We start from the raw sequence: 27,484 nt of genomic DNA on the forward strand, positions 1-27,484 counted from the left end.
ACAGTTTCGGTCAGTACGTAGCGTCAGTTGGTATTTTGATATGCTATAGCTTCAGCATGCCGTGCGGGCTACAACACGTGCTGGCCAGCGTCAGGCGGGGGGACCGCACCCCTCGCAGCAGCAGCAAAAACAGTCACAGCAGTCACAGTCGCGGCTCCTGGCAGGCACCATGCAGGGGGGGCTGCACCGTATGGGGGCCTGAGACCGGGCCCAAGGCAAGCCTGCACTGCCACTCGAGCTCGGGAAGAGGTGAGAGGCCTCTGACGAGCCAGAAGAGCACTGTTACTGTCCGTCTGAGCTCTTTGATCACCGGAAAGGAAAGCGATTCCCATTTGGCTTGTTGCTGACCCTTCCCCTGATAGATGACAGGTGCTACAATTCTTTTGGCAATGTCCAGTTCCCTCTCCCTTAACGCTTGCTGTTTCAGATGAACCCGATTATCACGAGGGTTGGGGAGATAAAGGTCTGGTTCTTGTTCGAGGTCGACAGGTCCAAGGTCAAAGGGGTACCCTCTGTCATCTTCACTGTCCTCTGGGCAGTAACCAGCAGCTAATGCCCCTATGCATCGCAAGGGGCCTCTCTCCCTTTCACTCGTAAGAGAGGGGGCCGTGGGCTGCACCGAGAGGGATGCAGTCTCTTCAGATTGTAAAAAATTCTGAGACTGTGCTGCAGAGGGGGGCAGGAGGCATCCCCTTTATCTTTAGCATTGGAATTTTCTTGGGCTTTTAGGACCCCAAAAACCACTCTCCAAAAGGGAAGCATTTCTGCAGCTGCTTTGTCCCTCTTCGTTGCAGAATTCCACAGTTTTACTCCCACCTTGTCCCACAAATCTGTTGAGAAGATTGTGGACTGGGAAACTCCCGGCAGCTTAACTGCTGTCCATCTCAATATGATTTTTAAATCATGCAAAGGCAAAGATTTGCCATGTTGTTGTAAAAGTTTATGCATAAGTTCAAAAACGTCTCTCCTGGGTAGACATCCCGTCTCATAGTTCCCTGTAGCTTACCTCCTTTCCAGAGGGATTAGTCATTGCCAGCTGGCTTCCCCCTTCCTTTCAGGGGCACTTAGTTCTGCAGGGCTCACCGATAGCCGTTCAGCTAGACAGTCATCGCTTTCCTCACATGAGGGCACCAATTGTCAGGCGATTGACAAGACAGGGCTCATTGCGTGGATGCAAAAAGACAATTTATTGATTCTACAAATCAGTTTTTATACTTTTCCAGCTATAGCTAAAAATAGCAACAATCACACGACTGGTGTTTCTAAGTAGCATTACTTAATCAGTGCCCTCTACAGACCTGCACAGGCACGTACAGTCTTGCATGATTTATCTTAAACAAAGCATACCAAGAACACCTTTTGCTTCCTCATTCAGGGTTCTGCCTTGACTTGCCATGGCTTGTGGCTCACTAGACTTAGCACATCCACTTCAGTCATGAGTTGAGCAGTGCTCTGAGTCTTGTTCTCCAGCTGTATTCCCATATGTTTCCACCCATACAGTGGTTGTTTCCATTATTGTAGTAACATGACGTTTACTTTGGTGGGTTTGTGGAAGTGTGATATATTCAATCTGCCAAGCCTCCCCATATTTATATTTCAGCCATCGTCCTCCATCCTAGAGAGACTTTTACCACTTGGCTGGCTTAATTGCAGCACATGTTTCACATTCATAGATAACCTGTGTGATAGTGTCCATGGTTAAGTCCACGCCTTAATCATGAGCCCATCTATATGTCGCATCTATTCTTTGATAGCCTGAGGTGTCATGGGCCCACCAAAACAGAAATAATTCACCCTTATGTTGCCAATCTAAATCCACTTGAGCCATTTCAGTTTTATCAGCCTGATTCACCTGCTGTTTGTTCTGATGTTCTTCAGTGGCCCGGCTCTTGGGTACATGAGCATCTTCATGATGTACCTTCACACCCAGGTTCTCCCCCTGGGCAGCAATATCTTGCCACGATGCAGCAGCCCAGATGGGTTTACTACTGTGCTGCCAGTTATTCTGCTTCCATTGCTGCAACCACCCCCACAGGGCATGTGCCACCATCCATGAGTCAGTATAGAGGTAAAGTATCAGTCATTTTTCTCATTCATCAATGTCTAAGGCCAACTGGATGGATTTCAACTCTGCAAACTGACTCGATTCACCTCCTTCTGCAGTTTCTGCGACTTGTCATTGGGGAATCTATATAGCTATCTTTCATCTCTGATGCTTTCACAGAATAACTCTGTATTCTGAGTTGAAAGGGACCCATAAGGATCATCGAGTCCAACTCTTAAGTGAATGATTTTCCTACAATTTGGCAGGACCCATCAGTAAAGAAGGCATTTTACTTCCCACTTTTTGGTAATTTCTTATACAGTGGATCTTCTTCAGCATGTGTCAGGTCTTCCTCTGGTGACATTTTGAAATCTTTGCTTTCTGGACAGTCCATGATCACTTCCAAGATTCTGTAATGACTCAGTTTTCCTATTAGAGCTTCAATCACTGTGATACGCTTCCTCCATGTAACATCAGTTGCATGATGCATAGACATCCTCCCTTTGAACATCCAGCCCAACACGGGTAACTGGGGTGCCAGGAAGAGCTCTGCTTCAGTACCAGTCATTTCCAAAGAAGCTCAAATCCCTTCATAAGCCACCAGTATCTGTCTTTCTCTTGGAGTACAGCAGGCTTCAGATCCTCTGTATCCCTGACTCCAAAAGCCTGGGCATCGACCTCGAGTGTCCCCTGGTGCTTTCTGCACCATGGCAGATGTTAGGGCTGTGTTTCCACCCCTGGGGCAGTCAGTTCCAGGTGTACTGGATGCCCCTCCAAATGAAAGCAAACTGTGGCCTGCACTTTGCTGCCAAAGAGATTGAGAAAAGCCCATTAGTGGTATCCATTGTGGCAGCACTTGGCTATCTTTGACTCCAGTTCATACTGAAGCTCTAGTATGTCCAGTACAGCAGCACTCAGTGGTGACACGACTTCATTCAGGCCACAATAATCTATTCTTAGTCTCCACTCTCCATTAGAGTTTTACACTGCCCATATGGGACTATTAAAGGGTGAGCAGGTCCTGCTGATAGCTCCTTGGCTCTACAGTTGACAAATCAGCTTATGGATGGGAATCAAGGAGTCTTGTTTGGTGCTATATTGCCACCGGTGAACCGCTGTGGTAGCCATCATCACCCATTATTCTTTGACCTTCATCAACCCCACAACAGAAGGGTCCTCTGAGATACCAGGCAAGGTAGACAGCTGCTTAATCTCCCCCATTTCCAGGGAGGCTATACCGAAAGCTTATCAGTACCCTTTTGAGTCCTTGAAATACCCTCTCCTGAGATTTCTTTTCATAGGATCAAGAGTAAAATTAGCCCCTCTACTTTGCCTGTGGAACTGGCCACTGGAGACTGGAGCAGCAACCTTCCTGGAAGAACCCCCAATTTGTGATTGTTTTTCCCTTCAATTGACATACCCATGCCTCTAGGGTCGAGGTAGGTTTTCCATCCCACTTCTTCATGTCCTCTCCACTCTATGCAAATTTCTATCACATGGATCATGGTCATTGGACTACATCTTGACCTATGGGTAACTTCACTTTGTTGAAGTCAAATCATCTCTTGCATGGCTAATTCTGTCAGGTAATGGCTACTTTTTCCTGCTGCAATCCACTTGCCTGGGTGACATAACATCTCCTTTGGAGGGATACATTTCCTTCACATTTGACAGATGTCACTTCCAGAGGATAAGGACTCATGTCCCTCTTAATTGCCTTGTCAATACCTGTTTCCTTAGAAATTGATCCCAGTTGCTTGGCTTCCCTACTCTCTTATTCCATACTGTTAACCCCGTTATCCCAGCATCAAAGCTTCCAGTTCAAAATATACTCACCTGGATAGTGGCTCAAATATTTTAGTATATCCTGCAGCTCACTCAAGGAAAAGGATTGAGTGGTTGCCTCTTGTTCTGCCTCTTCCTCCTGTTCCTGTGATGGTGCTGCTTCATCCTCCTTTACTATACAAGCTGTCTTTTGTGTCTGTTCTGGTTTAGGGCAAATTTGGGGGAAAACCTCCGGAAGGAGCCCCCAGAAAGCAAATCTCCACGACTCCTCCCCCCACCACTGGGTTCGGGAAGAATTTCCTCAGAGAGGAGTGGGAAAAAAAAAACCTGTTTATTTAACAAGTGAAACCACTCCCCAGCACAAAAAAACCCCCAACACCAGATGACAAAAAACTCTTTCACTGCTCTGAAAGGATGACAAACTCAGAAAGTCTCTCCTGCTAGTGGTCGCCCAGTTATCGGTCTCCAGCGCTGGGGATGACTGCTACAGATCACAAAATGCAGACTCCCGGTGTTTCTTGGTGTTTCCCAGGTCCCCGTCTGGAACAGGTTCTGATGGTATTCAGGAAAGGGAGAGGGGGGAAAAAAACAGTCCAGGGAAAAAATTGGACTGCCTAGCTAAACTAACTAATAAGCAAAAGCAAAAAGTAGAAGCAAAAGCAAGCAAGCAAACGAGCGAGCCTAGCCTCTCCTAAACACAGACCATGGGGGAGGTGAGCTGGCTGATAACAAGACAAAACAAACCTTCACTTTCAGAGTCAGTCTTGAAAGCACAGAACATAATACCAGGCACAAACAGAACACACGATTGGGGATACAAGCACCATAACGTCACCCTAGGACAGTGTTCATTTCTTCTTGTGTATAGGGGTGTCTGATAGTGCCACAAGTTGGTTCTCTGGTTCAGCTGCAGTGACTGTCATGAGGGTTAGAGTAACCACAGTGTCCATTACTGATAATGGAGTAGCCACAGTGCCTGTCATTTTGTCATCAGATCCAGACACCTCTTCCCCTTGCAGATACTGAGCAATGTTGAACAGGGCTTGGTAGGCCTGGGCCAGACCTCAGCATGTTGCAGTGATTTGTGTCTTTCTGGATTTTCCAGGGTGACAACATACTTTTTCCAAATATTTTACTAGTTTTTCTGAATTCTGCACTTGTTTGGGGATAAAATTCAAAATGTTGGAGGTCTCCGCTGTCCTAGGCCCATACTATTTTTCACACCCTTCCACTCCTAACTATCAGACCTCAAGACAGATCTCTGGGGGATGTTTAAATGCAAAGAAAAACCTAAATTTTATATATATATATATATATATGCATTCCTTGGCGATGATAAAACAAACACTGATACAGTGTTATAGTGGTGTTGGGCTTGGCAGGTATTGTTCTTTTCCTCATCTCTGTCCCCTCGCTTCTCCCTTTTATTTAATCTTGTTACAGATAAACAATCATCTCATTGGTCCCTAGGGTCTCTTGCTAATTTCGTAACACACAAAATATGTCTCAAGCATTCCACACATGCAATTGTTTTCAATCACAATAAGCCACACAGTCACACTCACACAGCAGTGTTCTGCTAAAAAATGAGATTCCATAGCATCCTTTAGCAAGCACACAATTTAGCAGGGCCCTTAGGGTTAACATTTTCTTGTTCTAATCTTGGTCAGGATGACAAGTGTTTGGCACTGCTCCCACAATGTTCTTAAACAGCTGTTTAGTCTCAAATAAGACCTGAATCATATTTAGCAACAGGTTGACTCCTAGAAAAAGGAGCAGGTTGGTTTCAAGGGTGTTCAAAGAATATTAAAAAATCTTTAAACTTCTCAAATGGTCCTGTAATCAGACTGGAAGATAAAGAACAGGAAGGAAGGAAGGAAGGAAGGAAGGGTCCTCCATAGGTAGGGTCTCCAAGAAGAAAAGTCAAAAGACTTAATTATTAATAATTTCTAATAGATGGCTCCCAAAATACAGATATTATGATGATGCAGAGTACACAAACCAGATTAGTTTCATAACCAGCAATTCTATCATATCATAAGCCAATACTACAAAGTACACCACAAGGATAATCAGCCCAGGCCCCATGGAGGATAAACATCACCATGGGAAACACATATTGCAAGTATGGTATTATATAACAACCCTGAGAACAAGCACAACAACTCTGAGAGCAAACATCATCATGACCAGCTACTATGAAATTGATATGATGAATACTTCTAAAAAAAAATGTTTTACAACTCTCTGGTCAAATCTGTTGTTATCTCAACCCTCTGTGTCTCACATTGGGTACCAAAAAGGACTTGTGGTTTAACCCCATCTGGCAAGTAAGTACCATGCAGCCACTCACTTTCTCCCACTCCCCAGTGGGATGGGGAGGAGAATCAGAAAAAAGTAAAACTTGTGGGTTAAGATAAGAACAATTCTAAAATTCAAACAAAGTAAAATATTATAATAATACTAATTATATTAATAACAATAATAATGATTTTAATGTAAAGGAGAGGGAGAGAGAGAGAGAAAATCCAAGACAGACAAGTATTGCACCATATGTCTCACCACTCCTTAACTGATGCCTAGCGTATCCCTCCCAAAGCAATTGATTCCTCCCAGTCGCCTCCCTCAGTTTATATACTGTGCATGATGTTCTATGGTATGGAATATCCCTTTGGTCAGTTCAGATCCCCTGTCCTGGCTATGCTCCCTCCGAACTTTTTGTACACCTTCTCCTTAGCAGGACATGAGACACCGAGAAGCCCTTGACTCAGGGTAAGCAATGTTCAGCAACAACCAAAACATCAGTGTGTTATCAGCATTATTGTGATAACATTATACTGAATCCAAAACGCAGCACTGCCACCTACTAAGAAGAAAATTAACTCTATCCCAGATGAAAGCAGGACACATGGTTACAGAAAAACATTAAAACTTTTCAAATGCAGGATATAACAAAAAAGCAACTTGTCCGACCTCACAGACTAGCTCTATAATACAGTGTCATTTTTTGACACTGGCCAAATGCCAGGCATTCACTAAAGTCACTCACCCTCCCCTGCAACAGCTGGGCAGAGGAGAGAAAAATTTAATGAAGGCTTCATGGAGTTGAGATAAGGACTGGAAGAAAACACTCCAAGGGCAAAACAGGCCCAACTTAAAGGTACAAAGTGAATTTATTACTAACAAAATCAGAGAGATCTCAGGAAGCCTTGAGCTGTGGCAAGGCAGAAAAGCAGGAGTCTTTGCAAAAAGATGAGTAATGTGTGGAGTGAGACACGGGGTCTTAAAGCACAGAAAGACTTTATAACTTACAAAATAAGTTATAAAAGTAGGTATGCATTTATTTAGCATTAAGGTATATGGGGGATAGCTCTTTTAAAGGTATGCACACTTTTAGCACTTCATGTTTTTCTTTTTATGTTATAAACTAGGATTACACAATATACTTAACACATATTTTAAAACTTTGCCTATTTTTGCTTAGTATTAAAATTAGTTTTACATCTTTTTGCATTTGCGCATTGCTTTTTGGGGTCTTTAGGTGGCTTTTGGGAGGAAGTAAAACGAGTCTATCGGAGTTGAACTTTTCACTTTGTCTCCTTGCGCATGCTCTTTAGTCTTTTGGTCACTTTCTAGACCTTGATACCAGTTTTTGCTGGCTCAGAGGTTTGAAGAATCTCCCCTTATTTGTAATGGCCTTGTTCTTCCATCTTGTTTGCGCATTCTGGCTCTTTATCTTATCATGTAGTCTTGCTCTCCTTCTGTTCTTGTAAGCACAATAAATGTTAAGCATTCCATATGTTTTTTGTCAGCCCCCTTTCAGTCAAAGCATTTCTTGATACTTTATTCTTAATTCTTGAGTCTTAATTTCCCTCAGTCACCCCTTTTCTAGAAAATTAGTAAATTTTTATTTAGTAGTATTGATACTATTTTTTTAGTTTACTTTTACAGTTTCCTTTTTTTGATATGTATTTTTATTTTATTACTATATATTGTTGATAGGGAAGTTAGTATTGCTATTCGTTTTAATACTTTTTTTAATTTTAAATAAGTATTGCAATAGATAGCATTAGATTCATACTTATTGTCAATATGACAATTTCTTTTTTTGTTGTTGTTGTTTTTTTGCTATATACTGGCTTATTTTAAAGAGAGATTTGCCTATTTGGAATTAAGGCTCTTTTAATTGTAATTTTACCTTTTGTTGGGGTTTTTTTTGTCTTTTTGTTCATTAGCTAGTGGTTTTTTAATTTTGAGTTTATTTTTTGGTGTGTTTTAATGTGCATAATTGCTACTTTTTAGGCACCTGGACTGCTTTTAATAGTTGTAATGTTTTTTGCGCATATTTGATGGGCTTTTTTGTGAGTTAAATAGTTTTTTTTTTTATGGCTTTATGTGTGTGTACAACGTTAAATGTACATTTTGAGTTTGTAGAAAGTTTATTTTTTTCCACGATTTTTAGGTTCCAGATTAGAGTGATTAGTTTATTTTTTTGTGCAGAGGTATTTACTGGCAAGGGTTTAGATTTTTTTCCTTTTTTGTAGGTGGTAATTGTATAATTAGTATGTTGTTTTCTATTGATGATGTAGTTGCTTTTATTAGTAAATTAGGTTTTTGCATTTTTAAGAGGGGCGTCTTTTAGATTTGGGCGATTGGAATAGATGACTTTGATAGTTTTTAGGCAATTGTGGTGTACTGGTTTCTTTTGATGTTTGTTGACAAAAGAAGTTGGGTTGACAATGTTAGTCACTACTACTTTTACATTATTTTGTTTTATTATAATGGCTTGATATTTTAGGAACTTTTGTGGAGAAAGTGTTTGCTTTTTATTTTTAGGACTGCAGACACTGTATGGGACATTAATATAGTCATTTTTTGGCTTAAAGTGAATTTGTGTGCTTCTTGAATATTTAGTACCACTGTTTCAATGCATTTAAGGCATTTTGGCCATTTTTTGGCTGTTGCATTTAGTTGTTTGGAGAAGTAAGTAACTGCTTTTTGGTATGGACTTAGTGTCTCGGTTTGAAAGACAGGTATTTTGCTAAGGAAAGTCGAGAACCCCTTTCCTGAGATTCAGAGTGCAACCCCCTCCCTTCTAATTATTATAGTTTCAAATCAGAGGCTGTCAGGTAGAAGATATGGGGATAGGAATAACAGTTCTTTACTGATATCTAACAAGGCAAAACAGCAGAAACAACAGCTATAAAAATTGACAACGAAACAGAACAGTATAGCTCAGTTCCAGTCCCTTTGTGGCCACAGGCCCTCTCTCCCTGGGCTCAGTTACTGGTGCTGTGGGCAGGGCAGGTCCCGCGCAGCTGAAGGGGGCTGGGTGATGGCGGCAGTGGCCCAGGTGTGAGAGGGATGGAGGAGCGACTCCCCCCTCACGGTGTTGGTCGTGGTGCTTGGCAGAGTGTCCGGAGGTAGTAGGATGAGGTGGGAGAGGAGCAGAGCGGTGTTCGACGGCAGGGAATGTGGCTCTCGGTGCTGGAAAGGTGGGGAAGGTGCTAGATCAGAGCACTGGCCATCCTCCTTTCACTCCACGAGCGAAGCGAGAGAGCAAGAGCCCGTCCCAGACCCCTGTCCCACCTTTCCTTTTCCGGAGTCCCCCTATCCCCCACCAGCCTGTGAGAGAAAACTATTGCTACTAAGGTGTAGCCACAAATACTTAGCATAACAATGGGAAAAATTCCACAGAAAGAAAAGGGAACAATTCAACCCCCAACACTTAGGTCTTGGGTTAGTATTTTTAGGGGAATTTCTTGTTTTTCATGGGAAAACAGAAATAATCATTTATTTATGTTTGGGAGTCTTAGAGCTGGGGTTGTCATGAGGGCATTTTTTTAGTTGGTAAAAGGCTTGTGTGGCTTCTTTTGTTTACTGGAGGTCTTTGTCTCCATTTGGAATGAGTGTATACAGGGGTTTTACAAGTAAACTGTAGATGAAAATTTACAGTTAGTACTACTCTGTTATTTTTAAGAATGTTCCTAGGTGTTTTATTATTTGAGGTTTTAGAGTTTGATATATCGCTTTTTTGCTTTTTCGCCTTAGAGTTCGTTGTTTTGCACTAATTTTATAACTTAGATAAATTAACTTTTGCTTTACTACTTGAGTTTGGGGTTTTTTTGACACCTTGTATTTCTGGAGTTTTAGAAATATTAGGAGGCTTACTGTTTAGGCCACACATGCCTTTTTTCTTTGTGTGGTTATGAGGAGATTATCTACCTACTGCAATATTTTTTTTAATAGAGGAGCCTCTCAAGGCCTGTAAATTTTTGGCAAGTTGCTTTTTAAACAGGGTAGGAGAGTTTTATAATTCTTGAGACAGCACTGTTCATGTGAGTTGTGTTTTTAACTTACTTTTAGGGCTTTCTGATTTAAATGCAAAGATTTTTTGGTTAGTTTTATGGAGAGGGAGGCAAAAGAAGGCATCATTTAGATTTAGAACGGTAAATTAAGTTAGTGTTGGGGGTTGAATTGTTCCCTTTTCTTTCTGTGGAATTTCTCCCATTATTATGCTAAGTAGTTATGGCTACACCTTAGAAACTATAATGTCCTCTCGAAGGGGGGTGGGTGGAGGGGGGGGGAGACCGGAAAGGGAAAGGGGGGAGAGGGGTCTGGAGCGTGCTGCCTGGGTCTCTCACTTGGCTCGTGGAGTAGAAGGACAGCCCGTGCTCTGATCTGGCATCTCCCGTGCCATCCCAGTGCCGAGATCCACACTCCCTGCCGTTGGACATCGCTCTGCTGCTCTCCCACTTGATCCTACTACCTCCAGACACTCTGCCAAGCACCACAACCAACACCGTGAGGGGGGAGTCTCTCCTCCATCCCTTCTCACCCCTGGGCCGCTGACGCCATCACTCAGCCCCCTTCAGCTGCGCGGGATCTGCCCTGCCCACAGCACCGGTAACTGAGCGCAGGGAGAGAGAGCTTTGGCCAAAGGGACTGGAACTGAGCTATACTGTTCTGTTTTGTTGTCAATTTTTATAGCTGTTGTTGTTTCTGCTGTTTTGCCTTGTTAGATATCAGTAAAGAACTGTTATTCCTATCCCCATATCTCCTGCCTGACAGCCTCTGATTTGAAACTATAATTAAAAGGGAGGGGGTTGCACTCTCCATCGCAGAAAAGGGGTTCTCGCCTTTCCTTAGAAGACACCTGTCTTTCAAACCGAGACAGATTTTGGCGCCCGCAACGTGGGGCATTGCCTGAGGGCATTGAGAGAGGGGTAGAAAAGGGGATAACAGTTCTTAAATTACCCAAGCTTGTGGTAGGTGACACCATGCTGTCCAGCTTACCCTGGATTGTCCTCCATGTGGTCACTGCTATATCTCTCCCATTTGCAAGCCCTTTTTTAAACATGAGTCTCATAACCACGGTTACTGTGGTTATTATCCGGTTCATTTTGTGGGTTGATCAGTTGAGGAATTCATGGATTTTTAATTTTCTCTGGAAGATGGCCACATGGATTCAGAGCTATCGCACTCTGAGTGTGTGTTTCTGGGGCTACTTCAATAATGGTACTTACTGTGAGGAAGTGGCAGCAGGTGAAATTTTCTCTCAACCCATTACACGGTTTTTGAAGTTCACCCCACCAGTCCTCAAAGGGTTCAAATCTTCTCAAAATGCTAATGACATTATACTGTGGCTAGTGTTGCTGATATCCCTGTTAAACCTGTTCTATCTAACATTCAGAGAGAAGGGGAGATTGACTTGGATAACAACCCTGATACCTACCCCAGGGATTAGTGATGCTGCCCCAGAGGCTGATCCTGTCCAAGAGACTAGGAAGGTTACCCCAGAGCCTGACCCTGTTCCAGAGACTAGGGATATTACCCCAGAGTTTGACCCAGTCCCACAGCCCACCTCAGAAAGGAACCACCCAGAATGGGTGGGGGTGCTAGCAAAGAAGATACGTGAGATGCTGAAGGAGTACCTTTCCCCAGCTGGTGAGAAACACTCCCCCTGCCCTAAAGAGGGAGACTCTGATGGTGCAGCAGTGGGACCCACAGACATTACATCTTTCCAGGTTCCAGCTGAACTGCAAGGGCACTCAGCAGCAGCAGTTGCCCCTGTGGAAACTAGGAAGTCTAAGATGAAAACAAGGCACCTAGATAATAAGGGTCAGGAAGGGGACCCCTCACAACCAGCAGGGGAGCCAGAAGTTGAGATCATCATCGAGTCCCTGTCATACGAGAGTCTCCGTAACCTGCGAAAAGACATTGTACGACAGGGCCGTGAGCCTTTTACAACCTGGTTACTGCGGGTCTGGGACCTTATGGGTACAGGTGTGCAACTGGATGGTACTGAGGCAAGGAATTTGGGATCCTTGACCCAGGACTCAGGTGTGGACCCGGTGTTTGTAAGGGAGACAGGTCTCCTTTCCCTCTGGGAGCGACTTTTAATGAGTGTGAGAGAGAGATTTGTCCACAGGGAAAGAATGCAGGAGCACCACCAGAGACTGCGTTGGAATACCCTTGAGGAAGGGATCCAACAGCTGAGAGAAGTGGCAGTACTGGAGGTGCTCTTTGGGAGGGATGGACAGCATGACAATGACCCTGACAAGGTCAGGTGCACAGGGCAGATGTGGAATCTGGCAAGCCTAGGCCCATCTCAATATACCACCTTTATTGCAATGATTAATGCTGATACCAACCAAGTGACAGTGGGTTCTGTTGCCAATAGGCTCAGGAATTTTCAGAGTATGATGGCTGGCCCAGTGCAGGCTCATGTCTCTGCTGTGGTTAAGGACCTCAAAGAGGAGATGAAGGAGATAAGGGAAGAGGTGAGGAAGATCAGTGCAGCACCAGTGCGAGTCATGGACCCCAAAAGTAGAGCCCAACGCCCCCCAGCTAGGGAGAGAGGGTACACCCCACGTGCTGACCTGTGGTTTTTTCTACGTGACCACGGGGAAGACATGAGAAGGTGGGATGGGAAACCCACTTCTGTCCTGGCAGCATGGGTGTGCCAACTCAGGGAGGGGAACACCAACAGAGGGAACTCCACTAAAGTGAAGGTAGCCTCAGCCTCCCATGACCAAGGTGCAGGGTATTACAGAAGGGAGGATGATCTGTCAGATCCCCTTGAAGGAACCTCCAGTATGTATGCCCAGGAGAGAAATAATAACCAGGGCTAGAGGGGCCCTGCCTCTAGCCAGGGAGAGGCACGGGAAAACCGGATCTTTTGGACGGTGTGGATCCGATGGCCTGGCACATCAGAGCCACAGGAACACAGAGCATTGGTTGACACTGGTTCACAGCGTACATTAATACCATCTGGAAATGTCGGGGCGGAACCTGTTTCAATTACCAGGGTTACGGGGGGATCTCAGGAATTGACTTTGCTGGAGGCTGAGGTGAGCCTGACTGGGAAAGAGTGGCAGAAACATCCAATTGGGACTGGCCCAGAGGCACCATGTATCCTAGGCATAGACTTCCTCAGGAACGGCTATTACAAAGACCCAAAGGGACTCAGGTGGGCTTTTGGAATAGCTGCTGTGGCGGCAGAGGGCATTAAGCAGTTGAACACCCTGCCTGGGCTATCAGAAAACCCATCTGCAGTGGGACTCCTCAGGGTGGAAGAGCAACAGGTGCCAATTGCTACCTCGACAGTGCACCGCCGTCAGTACCGGACTAATCGAGATGCCATGATCCCCATCCACAAGATGATCCGTGAGCTGGAGAGCCAAGGGCTGGTCAGCAAAACCCACTCACCCTTCAACAGCCCCATCTGGCCTGTGCGTAAATCTGAAGGAGAATGGAGATTAACTATGGACTATCGTGCATTGAATGAAATGACTCCACCACTGAGCTCTGCTGTGCCGGACATGCTGGAACTCCAGTACGAGCTGGAGTCCAAGGCAGCAAAGTGGTACACCACCATTGACATGGCCAATGCATTTTTCTCCATTCCTCTGGCAGTAGATTGCAGGCCTCAGTTTGCTTTCACATGGAGGGGTGTGCAGTACACGTGGAACCGACTGCCCCAGGAGTGGAAACACAGTCCCACCATCTGTCATGGACTGATCCAGGCTACACTGGAGAAGGGTGGAGCTCCAGAACATCTGCAGTACATTGATGACATCATTGTGTGGGGGGACATGGCAATGGAGGTATTTCAGAAAGGAGAAAAGATCACTGAGATTCTGCTGGGAGCTGGCTTCGCCATTAAAAAGAGCAAAGTCAAAGGGCCTGCCCCAGAGATCCAGTTCCTGGGAGTAAAGTGGCAAGATTGATGGCGCCAGATTCCCAGTGAGGTCATCAATAAGATCACTGCAATGTCTCCACCAGCCAGCAAGAAGGAAACACAAGCTTTCTTAGGTGCCATAGGCTTTTGGAGGATGCACATTCCTGCCTACAGCCAGATTGTGAGCCCTCTTTACCTGGTCACCCGCAAGAAGAACGATTTCCACTGGGGCCCTGAGCAGCAGCAAGCCTTTGCCTAGATCAAGCAGGAGATCGCTCATGCAGTAGCCCTTGGCCCAGTCAGGACAGGACCAGATGTGAAGAACGTGCTCTACTCTGCAGCCGGGAACCATGGTCTGTCCTGGAGCCTGTGGCAGAAGGTGCCTGGTGAGACGCAAGGCCGACCACTGGGATTCTGGAGTCGAAGCTACAGAGGGTCCGAGGCCAACTATACTCCAACGGAGAGGGAGATCTTGGCCGCCTATGAAGGGGTTCAAGCTGCCTCAGAGGTGGTTGGCACGGAAACACAACTCCTCCTGGCACCCCGACTACCAGTGCTGGGGTGGATGTTTAAAGGAAAGGTTCCCTCAACCCACCATGCCACTGATGCCACACGGAGCAAATGGATTGCCCTCATCACACAACGCGCCCGTATTGGAAACCCGAATCGCCCTGGGATTTTGGAGATAATTACTAACTGGCCAGAAGGGGAAGACTTTGGTCTTGCCAACAAAGAGGAACAGGAACAAGTGACCCAGGCCAAAGAAGCCCCACCGTATAACCAACTGCCAGCAAATGAAACACGCTATGCTCTTTTCACTGATGGTTCCTGCCGCATCGTGGGGATGAACCCGAAGTGGAACGCAGCCGTATGGTGCCCCACACAACAGGTTGCACAAGCTACTGAAGGAGAAGGTGGATCGAGTCAACTTGCTGAACTCAAAGCTGTTCAGCTGGCCCTGGACATTGCTGAAAGAGAGAAATGGCCAAAACTCTACCTTTACACTGATTCATGAATGGTAGCCAATGCTCTGTGGGGTTGGCTGGAAAGGTGGAAAAAGGCTAACTGGCAACGTAGGGGAAAACCAATCTGGGCTGCCGATGAGTGGAAAGACATTGCCACCCGGGTAGAGAAGCTGCCGGTGAAAGTCCGTCACGTAGATGCCCATGTCCCCAAGAGTCGGGCTAATGAGGAACACCGACAGAGTGAGCAGGTAGATCAGGCTGCACAGATAGAGGTGTCGAAGATAGATTTAGATTGGCAGCACAAGGGAGAGTTGTTCCTGGCTCGATGGGCCCATGATGCCTCAGGCCACCAGGGCAGAGACGCCACCTATAAGTGGGCATGAGACTGAGGGGTGGATCTAACCATGGACAGTATTTCTCAAGTTATCCATGACTGTGAGACGTGTGCTGCCATCAAGCAGGCCATGCGGGTGAAGCCCCTCTGGTATGGGGGACGATGGTCCAAATATAAGTATGGAGAGGCCTGGCAGATTGACTACATCACACTGCCTCAAACCCGCCAGGGCAAGTGCTATTTACTGACCATGTGTCTTGGTTTAATTTTGACTTTCCCGGCCAATGCACCAAATTAATGTCTCCATTTTGAGTTGCCAATTTAAATAAACTTATTTTTCCTGTTGTGAGACAGAACCAGGAGCAAAAGAGCAAGGCAGGCCTAAAACTTGGGAGAGTATAAAAGAAAATTTATTAACTACACAAACAAAGAGAAAGGAAAAGAAAAAAAAATTCAGAATAAGATTTTCAGATCACTCCTTCTCTCCCTCTCCCAATCTTCATAACAACAAAACAAACATATAACAAATACTTCGGTCAGTTCTCACTTTAGTCTTTCTCAGTTCACTTCTGTCGAGAGAAGCCTCTTCTTGTTGAAGTTGTAGGGATTTTTTCCACAAGAAGGAAAAAGACAGTTCTCTTGTGGTTTTATCTTTCACAATTTGCATCCGCCCGAGAACCTGCAACCGTGATGCTCCTCCCAACTCTACAGCTGTCCCAAAGCTGTAGATGTGGGCCATGTCTGTTTCATGGAGTATTACTTTTAAGAATGAAATGTTCGACAACAAAGATTCTCTCTGTTTCCTTTCTTTCTGCTCAGGCTTCATCTTCAGAAAAGCAAAATCCCCTTCTTTTCTCAGGGCAGAAATTCTTAACACAGGTGCTCTTTAGTCAAATCATCTATTAAATGGAACATTTCCATCCCCCCATGTCTCTTTCTACGGTTTATAGGAATATTCAGTACATTAGTTCATCCCTACAATTTTACAAAAAGATTTTTCAGCCATTTCAGCATCTTCTCATTCTCTTTCCATCTTAAAAACTTAGCTCTTACGTCACTGACTTCAGAAATCTTATTCCCTTTCATATTCAAAGGAAAGGCTGGAAGCTTTGCAAATCTTATCTGCACAGTAAAGAGTTAAAGTTTAACACAACTACAAAAGTTAGGCCAGGCTCAGGCCGCGCTGGGGGGGGGGGGGGGGGGGGTGCAGCTGAGGTGTTAATCAGCCTTTTTGGGGCTTGTTGCAGCCCCACACTGCTCATGGCCACCCGGGCAAGCCTGGCCCGTCCAACAGCAGCAAGAGTCGGCCTGCCCCCCCTCACGCCATAGCCGCAGACTCGTGGAGGAGGAAGCTGTGAAGGTCTTATCACACAACTTTTTCTCCCCCCGGCCATCGGGTCCCCCTCATTGACAAACGGGGCCCAAGCGGCCTCCCGAGCCTCCCCCCCCCGCATGGGGGAGGGGGAAGCTCGGGTTGATGTTATCTGCTGAGCCGCCGGAAAGACAAAGAGCGTCAGTTCTGGATTACCTCCTTCAAAATGTGTGTTCACGGAGCAAACTAACTTTCTCTAATTGGCTGTTGCAGGTATCCCAACCCCCACAGAGGAAATTCTATTAGAGAAAATCTCTCTCTGAGTTTCTTCTTCCTAAGTCAACCTATCACACCATGGTGGAAGCCACCACTGGATGGTTGGAGACCTACTCTGTGCCTCATGCCACTGCTTGGAACACCATCTTGGTCCTGGAAAAGCAAGTTCTTTGGAAGCATGGTACCCCTGAGAGAATTGAGTCAGACAGTGGGACTCATTTCAAGAACAGCCTTATAAACACCTGGGGTAGGGAACACGGCATTGAGTGGGTGTACCATATCCCCTACCATGCACCAGCTACAGGGAAAGTTGAATGGTGCAATGGCCTGCTTAAAACCACCTTGAAGGCACTGGGTGGGGGAACTTTGAAGAACTGGGAGATTAATCTACCCCAGTCCACATGGTTAATGAACACCCGAGATTCCACTAACCGAGCAGGCCCTGCCCAATCTGAGCCCTTGGGAATATCAGATGGAGATAAGGTTCCAGTGGTACACATGAGAGGTATGCTAGGGAAAACTCTTTGGGTGAATCCTTCCTCCAGCAAAGACAATCCCATCTGGGGAGTTGTATTCGCTCAAGGACCAGGTTGCACCTGGTGGGTGATGCAAAAGGATGGAGAGACCCGATGCATACCCCAAGGAGACCTTGTTTTAGGGTGAAATACCTATAGTACTGTGCCTATGTCTCTAACTGCATGTATGTATATATAATGTAACGGTTTAATTTGATATAGCACATTAGTATGGGAAAAATTCAGGGGTGGATAATGTTGGGGGTTGAATGCTTCCCTTTTCTTTCTGTGGAATTTCTCCCATTGTTATGCTAAGTAGTTATGGCTACACCTTAGAAACTATAATGTTCTCTCGAAGGGGGGTGGGGGGAGGGGGAGGGGGGGGGAGACCAGAAAGGGAAAGCGGGGAGAGGGGTCTGGAGCGTGCTCCCTGGGTCTCTTGCTTGGCTCGTGGAGTGGAAGGACAGCCCGTGTTCCGATTTGGCATCTCCCCTGCCATCCCAGCGCCGAGATCCACGCTCCCTGCCGTTGGACATCGCTCTGCTGCTCTCCCACCTCACCCTACTACCTCCGGACACTCTGCCAAGCACCACGACCAACACCGTGAGGGGGGAGTCTCTCCTCCATCCCTCTCACCCCTGGGCCGCTGCCACCATCACTCAGCCCTCTTCAACTGTGCGGGGCCTGCCCTGCCCTCAGCACGGGTAACAGCGCAGGGAGAGATTGCTTTTGCCAAAGGGACTGGAACTGAGCTATACTGTTCTGTTTTGCTGTCAATTTTTATAGCTGTTGTTGTTTCTGCTTGTTAGATATCAGTAAAGAACTGTTATTCCTATCCCCATATCTCCTGCCTGACAGCCTCTGATTTGAAACTAAAATAATTAAAGGGGAGGGGGTTGCACTCTACATCTCAGGAAAGGGGTTCTCGCCTTTCCTTAGAAGACACCTGTCTTTCAAACCGAGACAGTTAGCTCTGGTGTTAGACACGTTAGTAAAGTGTATGGGTTTGCTACTATGGGATAGATATCTTTAGTTATTTTGTTCATAGTTTGTAGAATTTTTTACTACTTGATATAACTTATTAGGTTTTTGGACTGGTAAAATGGGAGTGTTTAAGTGAGATTGACATTTTTTAACAACTTTAATTGAAAAAAGTTTTTAATTATTGACCATTTTTTTAAATTTAAAGAGTACTGTTTAATTTTAATTCGTTGTTTTCATTTTTTAAGTTTGATTAATATAGGAGGTGCATTTTTTTGCTTTTTTTGATGCTTTAGAAGTCTACACTTTAGGAAATACTTGATTTATTTTTTATTTTTATTTAAGTGGTTGTTAACATTAACCTTAACACTTTTATGTATCGTTCATCATTCACTTGTAGAATAACTTTTTCAATTTTAAATTCAATGGTTACTTGTGATTGTTTTAACAAGTTTCTCTCTAAAAGATGTTTTGGGGAACTGAGTAGATATAGAAATTTATGAATATAATTTTTTTCTACCGGTACTAAAGCCTAATTTAAAGCTAAATATGTAGCTTTTGTGTTCACTAGAAATTTTACTTTTATTTATTTTTTTAAGCTTTCTTTATAATTAGTGGATTTCTTGAGGTAAAATTTACTGGTTTTCTTTAGTTTTTTTATATGTGTGATTACTTTTTTCTTTTTTTGGTTTTCTTTTTATTGATGTCCACTTTGTTTTGGGCATTGATTTTTTTTTAGCAACTATTTTTTACAGATTGCACATTGCTTTTTGCTTAACTGAGATGGGCTTTGTTTAGGTGGTTTTTGTTCACGTTTTTTCGCTTACAACAGCTATGAACTTCTTTATTCTTTGTTTATATTTTTTTTTTGTTATTAAAGACTCTGCTTCGTTTAACAGAGTAGATTTTTTTATTCTCCTTTTGAAGGTTTTGAAGCGTATGTTTTATGTCACTCGTAGATTGCTCTAGGAATAAATTGATTAGTTGTTGTATTTTTACTTTAGACTTAGGTTCTAGTGATGTGTGGTGGTGCATTGTATTCTTTAATTGATCTAAGAATTTGGATGGGGACTTGGACTTTGCTTAATTGTATATAAAGTTGATTAATTTATAGTTTTGGTAATGGTTTTTTCTATTTCTTTTGCAATTTATGTTTGATAGCTTTTTAGCCTTTTTCTTTTTGTTGATCTATTTGGGCCTTACTGTGGGTTTTGAAGTGGAAAATAATTTTTTTTCATTCAATTGTTGAGTTTTATAATAGTTTTCTGCCAATTTTTTTTTGTTTTTATAATTAATTGGTCTTTTGTTTAGGTTAATGCATTTAATGGTAGTTGCATATTGTTCTAATTTGGATTGTGTTGTTTTATTATATATTGTAGATGTTTAGCAGTGTTAACTGTATTGCTGTGGTAATTTTAGCAACTTTTTTTAATGTCTCTAAATCAGTTGTGGAGAAGGGAATTTTAATTCCTTTTTTTGGTCTTATTGTCTCTTGCAGCGGTGTTTGCAATATGTGTGTTTGTTGTTTAGCTTGGTTTAGACTGGAGGGGATGAAGGGGCTGGAGCTGATGTTACTTTTGAGTTTGCATCTTTATTTTTCATCTTTTTTTAGTTTATATGGGGAGGCTACATGAAATTTGTTAGATTTTGTTTTTGGGCCACAGTATGGTAAACTTTATTTGATTTTGTATATTTTTGCCTTATACTACATGTTGAACAACATTGCTTGAGCTTTTTTTTATTAATTTGTTTTTGGTTTTTTTAGGGCTAATACTAGAGGGTCATATAGAGCCTTGATTTTACAGTTTCTTTGCCATTTGGGGTGATTTTGAAGGGAGAAAAACACATTGGCATATGATACCTTTGTCTACTTTTCTTTTTTTTTTTAAGAAATAGCATGAGTTGTAATAGCCTGTCATAATCTAAAGTTTTACTAGGTGGCCACTTCACTTTATCGTTTAATTTATATAATGGCTACCATTTTTTACATTTAATAAGGTCTTTTTTGTTTTCTGTACCCCGGTACCTAGCAATGTCTTTCTAATGTGCAATAAAACAGCTTAATGGACTGGCTCTAGGATTTTTTTTTTGCTTTGTCCAGTTCCTATTATCTCCTCCTTTTTGTCCTGTCTCGTTTCCACCCGAATCTCTCTTTGCAAACTTTCACAGTTCTTTCCCAATCTTTTTCCCCACACACACGCTCAAGTTGCAGGTACTAAATGTGATTTTTTACACGCAAGCTTTAGTATCTTAGGTTCAAAATCAGCTCGATTAGGATGCCTCTATTTACACTGAGGGCATAGATCCTGTTTTTTCTTAAAGGAACAATACTAGCGTTTTTCGCAAGTCCTGCACTGTAACAGCAACCACTTAGAGTGCTATTCTCTTGATGCTCCAAAAGCCCTGAAATGCCCACAAAAGTAAGCTATTCCCCTTCTTCTCTTCTGAATGTTCAGATCCTCCTGCACAGGCTATTTTCAATCTAAAGCTACCAACCTTCCTGCTGAAGTTCTATATATTCCTTCCAGATAAACTCAGTCGTTTTCCCTTTCTATCCAATAATTCACCGGATTTACAAACTCCCAAGGATCGAACCCAAACCACTGAGGGAGAGGAGTTCCTTTTCTTCATCTAGCCATGGTTAAAACAGACGCTAACCACTCCGTATTCAAACATAACATTCCTCTGTTCACACTTGCACTTGCCCCACACTGACTTTGATCGCTTTGCTTTTCTCTGGCTGCCTCAGTCGCCCAAGGTAAAAAATGCAGATAGAGCTTCTCACTTGCTTCGTACCAGAGGTATGTCTCACTCACGCATTCACTTATTCACACACCCAACATGTCCAGACTCAGAAGCACACAAAATAGCAGCGAAAACAAGGATTCATTCGACCCATCCCCAGAGTTGTTAGCGGGCTACTCTATCTCCCAGTGAAATCCTTCAGTCAGCTGCACTATCGGCCGGGGATCCTTTCCTCCCTCCGGCCCTCTTGTGGCCTGCTCTTTGGAAGCCCACCGGGACTGTGCTGTGCATCAGACATCTCTGTACAACTTACTAGCAGCCCTTTTCCTGATATTTAATACATACCATTTTCTCTGCAGTGCCAGCAGGTCGTCTGTCCCCGTGGTGAGCAAACCGAGGTTTGGGGTCCCTCCAGGGAAGATCCTGGGGCATGCCAGGGAATCCAGTCCCACGCCTCTCTGCACTTGTGCATTGCTCTTTGGGGATCTCTCGGTGGTCTTCGGGAGGAAGTAAAATGAGTCTTCATGGGAGTTGAACTTTTCACCTTGTCTCCTTGTGCATGCTCTTTAGTCTTTTGGTCACTTTCCAGACCTTGATATCAGTTTTTTCTAGTTCAGGGGTCTGAAGAATTCCCCCTTATCTGTAATGGCCTTGTTCTTCTGGCTCGTTATCTTATCTTGTAGCCTTGCTCTCCTCCTGTTCTTGCAAGCACAGCAAATGTTAAGCATTCTATAAGATGTTGTCAGCCCCCTTTTAGTCAAAGCATTTCTTGATACTTTATTCTTAATTCTTGATTCTTAATTCTCAATTTCCCTGTCTCAGTCTGACATTCAAAGCCTAGGTTGAACTTTCATCCCTTTCACCCAGGCTCCCTTTTACAGTCCTTCCAAAAGGCAATGTTAAACCTTTCTCAGGCCAGCAGTGCTTTAACACCCATCCTTTCTCCATTGAGACTGACTGTGGTCCAGCAGTAAGAGACATTGAGGTGTCACTGTCATAACCACAGTCCTGAATGGGCACACCAGCATATGACACCTTGTGTTAGCAAACTGCTTCTGAGCATTGTTGCCCCATGCACTGTCCTGACAGGTAAGAAAGATGTAAAATACATCAGCATTAAAATACTAAATCCCATTTCACTGATATCAGAGTTGCATATTAAGAACTGTCATCATCTTTATCTGTACATTACTGTTACCTTCAGCATGTCAAACTCTTCCATGAGTGTCTGAACTCTCCCTGCAACTGGAACTTCCACTCCTTTGACAGACACTTCAACTCAGCAGTGCACACATCTGATTTCCAGTGCAGTGATCTGTGGTTTGGGATGACATCTCTCATACCCCAGACCTGCTTCCCCTCTTTCAGCACTCAAATCAGATGCATTCAGAAACCTGGAATTCAAAAAGCCCCTTTGATCTTGTCTTTCAAGCCCATTTCTGAGGAGTTTCATCAGGGATATAAACTGTCCAGTCCTGTTTCCCTGTGCCATTCGAAGCATGGCTGTGTTTTGCCACCAGACCCCTTGAGAGTGGAAGGAAAAAGCAGCTGCCAAACTCTCAGCCCTGTATCCCATCCCCAGAAGGAAGAAGATACTAAGGAACATGAAATAGCTGGCAATAGCAGCCTACCATCCCCTCTGCCATTCCTCTACTGCCTAACACTGGTAGATAGATGCCCTACCTGAGAAAGGAGGCAGGGGATCCCTTGAGGATGTGTATTGGGTTTGTGTGGCCAGGTTTTGGTAGTGGGGAGGGCTACAGGAGTGGCTTCTGTGAGAAGCTTCCCCCATTTCCAACAAAGCCAATGCCAGCTGGCTTCAAGACAGATCTGTCACTGGCCAAGGCTGAGCCAAATAGAGATGGTGGTGGTACCTCTGTCATTACATATTCAAGAAAGATTAAAAGTTATTGTGCAGATGTAATTGTGCTCAGAGAAAAGACGAGTGAAAATACGTGAGAGGAGCAGCTATGCAGACACCAAGGAGAAGGAAGGAGAGGAGTTGCTTCAGGTGCTGGAGCTGAGATTCCCCTGCAGCCCATAGTGAAGACCATGGTGAAGCAGCTGTGCCAATGCAGCCCATGGAGGTCCACAGGGATGCAGAAATCCACCTGCAGCTCATGAAGAAGCCCCAAGCCAGAGTGGCTGGATGCTCAAAAGAAGGTTGTGACCCCATAGAAAGCCTGTGCTGGAACAGGTTCCTGGCAGGGACCCATAGAGAGGAGCTCATGCTGAAGCAGGTTTCCTGGTAGGACTTTTGACACTGTGGGGGACCCATGCTGGAGCAGCCTGTTCCTGAAGACTGCAGCCTGTGGAAAAAGAGACCCACATTGAAGAAGTTTGTGGAGAACTGTCTCCTGTGGGAGGGACCCAAATCTGGAGCAGTGGAAGGACTCCTCACTGAGAAGGGGCAGAAACAACCTGTTATGAATTGACCATAAACCCCTTTCCCTGTCTCCCTGCGCTGCTGGGGTGTTACCAAAAATTTGTTAAAATAAAAAAACTCCTTAACATCAATGTAGCATTAAGAAGCAGGCATTCTTTATTTGGCCGTATGCACATGGGGGGGGGGGGGGTAGCTCCTCCTTCTTCTAAAGCCTGGAGAAAACATGGCTGGGGTTTAAAGTAGTGATTACCTTAAGTTCAACATTGTCCTGCTCCAACTGAGTAACCTGGTCCAATGTTTTCTTTTTTGTTCCAAAACCATCTATTACCATGTGGGTTATATATTGGAATTTGTGCTTCTCTGCAGCTACCACTGCTCTCAGGTATTCAGGTCATTCTTCAATTGTATTGTCCAATTGTTTGGACAGGATGCTTTCATGACCCCAAACGCTGGCCAATGCCCCCAGCACCAGGTGCCTCCTTTCATGCACAGATAAATGGTTTGGTTAAGTCTGAGAGTCCCAATGCAAGGGTTCTTATTAAGTTTCTTTTAGGGCTTCAAAGGCCCTCCGACTCTCAGGAGTCCATACCAAGTAATTTCGGTGCAAGGGTTTTGCTGGCAGTCCATAATTGGCAATCCATAACCGACACCATCCGGCCATACCTAAGGCAGCTTGTAGTCTTTGGCTCTGGAGTCTGGAAATGGCTTCTTTTCATCTGCTTCTGAAGCATCTTTTTTCCTGTGAGATCTCAAAACTAGAATATAATATTGCTTCTTTTCCCATTTGTGTCATTTCTTCAACACTTTTTATCTAGATTATCCTAAGAAATGTAAGACTTATTGGAGCATTGAGGCATTTACTTTCAGTCCTGATTGCTGACAGAATGCTTTCCAGGTTTTTTTTTCTGTCTATTTTTTTTTCCCCCCACAATTCATGTTAGCTGTGCATTTCACCCTGTATTTGGATTCCCCCACTGAAAAGCAATCAATATTTTTAATTATCTGAGTCAAGAGGTATTACAGAAAAAGGCATCCTTAAGATCAAGCACCATGAACCATTTGTATTCCCTTTTATGTGCTGCAAGAGTGTGTACAGATTAGCTACTACTGGATGAATATCAGGTATTTTTATTTATGTCCCTTAAATCTTGTACTAATCTATAACTGGTAATATTGGTCTGTGTCCTGGTTTGAGACAAATTTAGGAGGAAATGTCCTGAAGGGGTCTCCTCTAAAAAGGCAGATTCCAGCAGCCCCTATTCCAACCGGTTTGGGAAAGATTTCCTTGGAGAAAGTGGAAAAAAAAAGCTCTTTATTTTACAAGAGAAAAAGAAATGAATAATGTTAAATAATAAACCTCTCACTGCTCTGAAGAGATGGTGGATTCTGAGAGGATTACCCTCAAACCTGAAGCCAGACCTGTAAAGCAGAAACAATATCCTATTAAGTGTGTGGCAAGAAAAAAGTTAGAAAAACTCATAAAAACTTATAAAAAAATTCTCACTGATCTGGCCACCTTTGATCATCCAGGCATCTCAGTTGCCCATACCAACAGGGTTACAGCATTCTCTGACTCTGCTGGGATTTCTTTCAACTCTTCTGATTCCTGTAACATAAAGTCTTTGCCTCAATGGCTTTTGATTCTTGTGTTTGAATTTCTATTTCCCCATCCAAGAAAGTTATTTGAACAAATTTTCCCAATTAATCTCTCCCCAACAAAGGGATTGGGTATTCAGGCACGTACAAACTGGTGTTTCCTCCACCGTTTTCTTAATTTAAATAGTAGTAGTTGTTTAAAAAGGCCTGTTCTCTTTCCTCTTTGTCGCACTGTAGTTGTTTTGGTTTGCCAATTTGAGATTTCCCAGTCAATGCACCAATTTATGTGGTGGGTTGAGTGCTGGTCAAATCGCCAGTGCACCCACTAGAATTATTTACTTATTTCCTGCTGTGAGATAGGATTAGGAGGAATGCAAAGCAAGCTCAAACTGTAAAGAGTATAAAGAAAAACTTTACTAACAGAACTAAAAGAATAATAAGAATCAGAATAAAACTTTCAGAACACTTCTCCCCCCCACACCCTCTTTTCTTTCCCCACTCACAACGTACAGAAACTATTCAGTCAGTTTATCACCTCTAGAATTGTCTTTCTTCAGTTCACTTAGGGAGAGGAGTCTCACTTGTGATGCTATGGAGACTTCTCCACAAGAAAGCACTTATCTCGTGGCTTTAATTTCACAGCAAATCAGACACCCAGGAGAATGGAAATCTGATCACTGTGTAAAAGTCCCTCCCTTCGACTCACAGCTTTCCCCACAACTGTTTTGGAGGGCTCACTCTTTAGCTAATGGGGTACACTTTTAAGGATGAGCTGTTCAAAAGCAAAGGTTCTCTTTATCTATCTCAGATCATCTTCATCTCTGGGAAAAGAGATCATCTTCTTTCCCTGGGGCAAAGGGTCTTCATCACTCTTGTCTCTCTTTCTGTTCAAATTTCTCATGAGATCACAGCTACTTCAACATCTGCTTGTTCAGCATGGATGCCTTTGCTCACATCTACAATTTAAACCCTCCACTCCCCCCATGCTTTTTCTGTGATTTATAGGGGCATTCAATATATCATAGTCCATCACTATGGCTTACAAGAGGATTTCAGCCTAAGGCATCTCCTCATTTCTCCTCCCATCTTGGACCTGACTTCTTTACTGACCTTGGTGTCTTCATGTTGTTTCTCTGTGTCTTCACTCTGTCCTTCTCTCTCACTCGAGAGAGAATTGAAGGTCTGCAAGTCTCATCTGTGCAGTGAAAGAGTTAATATCTCACCCAAGACCTGCAGATAGTCATGTGATCCCTGCAGGGTGGTGGCCAGGGCTGTTTACAGTGGAGAATTCTTCAGCGACCGTGTTGGGGGGGAAGCTAGAATCTTAGCAGCCAGGCTAGAACACAGCGGCAGCATGCCGTGGGTCGATGGCTCCCCCTCCCCCTACCTGGCTGTTTCTGTTGAAACTCAGCAGCAGCGGCATTTCAGCGGAGCTGCGGGCTGGTCTGGCCATGTCGGGAGGAGGGGGATCCGGCTCAGCCAGTGCTACATGAGAGCAGGACCCGGCCCTGCCGGGATGGGGCCTAGCAGGCTGCCTAGGAAGGGGCCCACTCAGCCCAGCCGTGTGGGGGGCCGGACCAGCCTGTTACCTGTACTCAGGCCAAAAAAAAAAGAAGAAATTCACAGGGTTTGTTTGGTTTAAAATGTGAATTCACAGGGGTGTGTTTAACTTTCTAATTGGCTTATCAGCATGCCTATTCTCAGAGACAGCCAGCAATTGGTTTTGCCAGGCACAGAGGAAGCTCTTAGCAGCTTCTCTTAGAACATCACTTCCCTGGGTGGGGTCATTCCCTCCTCACCAAAATTCAATTAATGCAAAACCAGCCGATGCACCTACAATGCTTACAGGTTCTGAGCTAAGTTTTCCTCTGCACATATTCAGTACTGAATAAGTAGTTCCTGTATTAATTTTAAAATTTACCTTTTCATTCCCAGCAATAATGTAAGCAGGGCTCAGCTGAGGATGCTTCCCCTGGTTCCTTCAGAGGGGTTTTTAATTTTTACTTAAGATCTGGAGCTTGCTGGCTTGAAGAGCCTGGTTTATGTTCTTTGTTCAATTTCTCCTGGCTTGGGGACACTCCCTTCTCCAATGTCCCCTTTCTTTACAAATTGCCAAACACATTTCAGCTACTAACTATCATAACACAAACTGCCAAATACACTTTAGCCACTAAATATCACATTACAAATTACCAGATATACTTCAGCCACTAATTAATACAAATTACTAAAGTATACTTTAGTCACCAATTACTACAACAATTGACCAATTGTTTCTAACTAAGGGGGGGGGGGGTCCTGAATTCTAATTTTGGTTTCAAATACTTTAGCAACTCTGTCTGGATTTTTCCTATAAACTCCT

At 44.0% G+C, this 27,484-nt stretch overlaps 1 protein-coding gene and 1 long non-coding RNA gene across 8 annotated transcripts in view; one reads left to right on the top strand and one right to left on the bottom strand.

Moving 5' to 3' along the window:
* Positions 1-27,484, top strand: part of LOC148220178 (protein FAM219A-like) — a 193,651-nt gene that overhangs the window by 113,894 nt on the left and 52,273 nt on the right. The window lies entirely within an intron of this gene.
* On the bottom strand, positions 176-26,756 carry LOC148220181 (uncharacterized). Of its 2 annotated transcripts, none has more exons than XR_015799095.1 (5): positions 26,233-26,756; positions 25,043-25,132; positions 24,884-24,966; positions 21,486-23,449; positions 176-4,381 (listed from the first exon to the last, which is right to left on the bottom strand). It is a non-coding gene; the product is annotated as an uncharacterized LOC148220181 (long non-coding RNA). The 2 variants fall into 2 exon arrangements; XR_015799094.1 differs by having other exon boundaries at positions 24,884-24,945; positions 26,233-26,755.

The sequence above is a fragment of the Sturnus vulgaris genome, chromosome W (assembly GCF_052056855.1).
Source record: "Sturnus vulgaris isolate bStuVul1 chromosome W, bStuVul1.hap1, whole genome shotgun sequence".
Taxonomy (NCBI): domain Eukaryota; kingdom Metazoa; phylum Chordata; class Aves; order Passeriformes; family Sturnidae; genus Sturnus; species Sturnus vulgaris.